Consider the following 4,490-nt stretch of genomic DNA (forward strand, 5'->3'; position numbering starts at 1 on the left):
GTTAGCTTTATTTACGGGCACGTCGTTTCGTGCCGCCCCTGCTGCCCACGTCCTGAGCAGAAAGCCCTGGAAACGAGGCAGGATTTCTGACAAGCCCCAGCTTGGCAGACAGGCGGAGGGGATTAATGACAGGATGCGCTCCCAAGTGCCCAGGAACCTTAAACACAGCTGGGGAGTGCGATCGCTGCTCCCAGCTGCAAGGCTGCCCCTTTGTGCCGCCTGTTGTGGAGATGGCAGCATTGCTGCCGGGGCCTTGGGGCCTTGGCAGGAGGCTCGGGAGGTGGGTGAGCAGGACAGGGGGTGTCGGTGGGCACCGAGATTTCCTACTGTCTTATCCCTCTGTGGACAATGTGATTGTGGCACCGAAAACCTCCTTTAAGCATCACTGAATCCTCCACAAGCTGGCATTTCTTTCCACGTGCCTGGTGCTGGGCATGTAATGTTTCTCTTTGCTGCTCTTCGGGGTTCAGCAAGGAGGAGGGCAGCCACGGGCAGGCAGGGGAATGAGGGAGGACAGGAGGAGGCATTGAAGCTGGGTACGGATGTGCTGCGTGCCCCACCACCATGTGTCAGCACAGCTGATTGAGGTGGAGCTGAATTTTACCCAAGATTGTTCCCTCTGGTTCCTCCGAGTGCTGCTCCAGCAGGAGAGGGAAGCTCGCACCCACCAAGCTTCAAGTCCAGCCTGGTGCTGTCTCTTTGTGGCCTCTCAGAGGCTTCCTTGACATTTCTGGAGCTGCAGGAGGGAGCTGCACGCTGGGCTGTCCCACTTCCACCTCCTGAGCTGCTGGGACATGGCCTCGCCGGGCTGCTGGCTGCTCGCTGGCTGTGCCTGCGGGGTGGGAGCCCACGGGCATCTGTGGGGGCAGAGACAGTAGGGGACGGCCTTCCGAAAGTGCCAGGAAAACCAAACCTCCTTCATGTATCGCGGGATGCAGTCGGTGAGTAGCTGAGGTGCTTTGGGACGGGGAGAAGGGAGAAGCAGAAATGCAAGTTCTTGCAGTGGGGTTGTCCGGCTTCGTCATCACACTCCCCTTGTGCAGCTTCAGTGGCACCCTTACGTTGTGTAATACCCCCTGATGGGAGAAGTGAATCCAACCCAAGCCAAAAAAAAATAATGACGTTTTGGTGTCTTACTTGACATTTCCCTCGCACCTCAAGTCCTGTTGACTTCTGAGATGTACTATGAATTTTTTCTGCCTGCCTGCTGGAACGCAGGGCAAGCTGCAGGACGTGCTGCTGGGTGGAAGCACAGCCCTGTAGCATCGCTGGAGGCAGCAGGGGCCTGGGCTGGGCTGTGCAGCTCCTGCCTGCCCTGGGCAGCGCAGCTCCCAGCTTTGAGGGCTGTAGGGAAGCTGGAAGTGGCTCTGCCCGGCCTCCGGTCTTTTCTCAGGGCGATGTTTCACCCTGCATTGTTCATCCTTTGTGTCTATATGTTTAACGTCCATCTGCAATAGCTGAGGTTTCTTGAAGCTCACGGCAAGAGCCACGGGATGTTGCCGTGTCAGCACCTCAATGACAGCCTGCCCCTGGGGGCAGCCAGGCAGAGCTGGGGCTGCAGGCGGGTCTGGGAGTGACACAGCACGGGCTGGGGGCTCACAGCGACCGCTTTGCTGACGAGCTGAGAAAAAAAAATAGGCCAGCGACTCATTTTACAAGTCTCTGAAGCTATCGTAAGAATTTATAGAGTTCATGATGTGATAAATTAGATATAAAATAGCAGGTGGCACATCTCGCAAGCAGTATGCGTGGAAAGTCATCGCGGCAAGATCAGGGAAACAGCCCCCAGAGCTGCCTTCAGCGAGCGGCCACGAAGGAAGAGAGTTTGAGTTGTAGTTAAGAGAAGTGCGGTGTTACCGACGGGCCTATGGCAGTGCAAACGCCTCCAAGGTAATTGCCATTGGAACAATTTCCTTCCTGCTAGTTATAAAATCAGCCGTGCTGTTCGGGCCACCGTTCGCAAAGCCCAGACACCGCACGTTGTCATTAAATGCAGCAATTGTCTCCATCTCCCAGGCTCCTCAAACACAAACCCCCTTGGGGTCCTGGCTGGGCTGCTGCGTGCAAGCTGTGAAAATACCGATGTGCTCGTTTTATCCTTTGCCTTCCCCATCCCTTGCTGGTTCCTTCCTTTATTCCTCGCTGGCAGCCCCTTGGCGTGGCTGAGTTACTTCTGTGCCAGGAGGATGAGGAAACTCTTTCCTCCCGAGCCAACTGCGCTGACACCGCTCACCTTGCTTCCCAGAGGTGGTTGAGCACTGTCTGCTGTTGGCAGCTTAGCTCAGGCTCTGCCCTCCCGAGATGCTTGTGTGCTGAGAGAGCTTTTTGTCTTCCCCGTTTCTGTCTCCTGGTCAGGCTTGGTTCTGGCCGTGTCCTCCTTCGTGGCTGTGAGCTGCCCAGGCCAGCAGTAGCAGTCCCGGGATGCTTTTTTCCCATGAAAAGACGTTTCCCAAGTGACAGGGTTTTTTGGCATTTGTTTTAACCTACTGGAAGTTGTGGTGTGGGTTAGTATAGCGGGATGGGGCTCTGTGGCGGTGTGGGTTTTCCTCCAGGGTTTTCCTCCACCTGGACAACAGCAGGTTCTCAACGTGCAGCTTCAGGTCCCCTCTCTGCTCTCAGGGCTCCGCTGCTGAAGGGCAGGGATGGAGAGGAGGAGGAGAGGGTGCTCTGGAAGGAGGAAGCTACTCGGAAAGCGGTGGTGCTAATGGGTCGGATCCATTTGCAGACTGTAATGCGTTGTTGGGCAAAGCACTAAATGCTTCAGAGCACAAAGCAGCGGTGAAGACTGCCAGCTTCACTGAACTCCTCACTGGGACAGCTTCTTCGGGTGGGGGTCTCGTGTTTTCTGAGAAATCCCTGACTGTCCTCTGTTCTTCCCGGTCAGGAGGAGGTGGGAGTGCCGCTTACAGCCTGTCCCCAGCAAATTCCTGGGCCATCAGAACTGCTCCCCCCTTCTGGCATGCTGTATTTTGGCTGTCTGGTATTTTTGGTATTCCGCTGCAGGCTAAGATCACGTTTATTATGGTAGACCTTTAGCAGGGATGACTGGGGTCTCAGTGCAAGCCACCGGAGCGTATGTGCAGTGATAACAGGCAATGTGAAAGCACAGAGCTCAATCTTCCTGCTTTAAATTCCCTAAAATGCCACCTAGTCATCTGGGATGCGTGTTGCAGGTGCGTCCAGCCTTCTGTTCATGCTGAGTGCTGTTCTCTCCCCGTGGAGCCCTCCCGGGAGAGGCGTTCCCACCTCCTGGGGCTCTGCCGGCCTGGTGCGATTCCACACCGCTGCCACGTCGGAGGGACGCTGAGAGCATCCATCTTTCTGCTGAGCCAGAGCAGGTTTAATTAGCTTCTTTACCATTCCTCGGCACCCTGTGAGTGGGCAGAAGTGGTGCTGGCTGGGGCTGCGCTCCCGCACAGCTCAGCTCATGTAACCGCTGGCTGCGCGCCGCTGGCAGCCGCTCCCCGTGGGTTTGCTGTCAGAAGTGCCTGCAGCCTTCCCCATCGAGGCAGCAAAAAAAAAACAACAAAAAAGCAGTTCTTGCTGAGCATTGCCTGGGCAAACCGGTGAGAAGCTGCGGTAAGCACGGCCCCATGGCGGCGTGGGAGATGGACTCTGCATGCAAGGAGGACTCGGATTAAAATCAGCCGAGCTAAAAGGAAACGGGAGGCAGCCGTGAGCACAGGTGATCGGACCAGCTGTCCCCAGCAGGCACCTCTGAGGACACTCGAAGGGGACACGTGGTGAAGAGGCACCTTGCTCCCTGACTGGCGTCTGTCCGCTGGCATCTCCAGCTGCTCCGAAACGGCACGCTGGGGACTCGCTGGGGGGCTGCTCCGGGGGATTTCATCATCAGGAGGTGCAAAGTGGAGGGAAGGCAGTGCTGGGGGCGTGCAGAGGACAAGGCAGAGCCGAGCACTTGAGCTCCTTGTCCCCAGATGGCTGCGAAGCTGTGGGAGCGTGCGACACAAGAGCTTTAGGCGTGAGCTGCAGCACTCAGGGGCTGAGGCAGATAAAAGGCAGCAGAGAGCACTGCGCTCGGGCTGGCAGGGAACAGCTCCAGGGTCTCCTTCCATTCACTGAGCTTCTCCAGCTCTTCTTCCGTGACTTTGTGGGCACCTTTGCAAGCACCTTCCTCGTTCCTGTTTGCAGCCCTCCGGCCGTGGGGCTGTGTGTGGAGCCAGACCTCAAGCTTTGGCCAGAGGTGTGTTGTGCTCCATTTGCCATCCCTGCTGCGGCAATTTTTGGGGCCATCTCCACCTGGCTGTCCTAGGGATTAAGGAGCCCCTCGGTGGTCCCAGAGCAGGCTGGACACGAGGGGATCTGGGTTATGGTGTCTCGAGTGAGCTTTGGGAAAGAAAGCTGGGAGAAAGTCTCGGATGTAGGTGTCCGTGTATGCACCATGGTACAGTCCTTGCAGTATTGAGTTAATGCTAAACTAACTGAATGAGTGAGTTAATGCTAAACTAACCGACTGGCGGCTAAACAGC

Source organism: Aythya marila (assembly GCF_965140915.1).
Source record: "Aythya marila genome assembly, chromosome: 6".
Taxonomy (NCBI): domain Eukaryota; kingdom Metazoa; phylum Chordata; class Aves; order Anseriformes; family Anatidae; genus Aythya; species Aythya marila.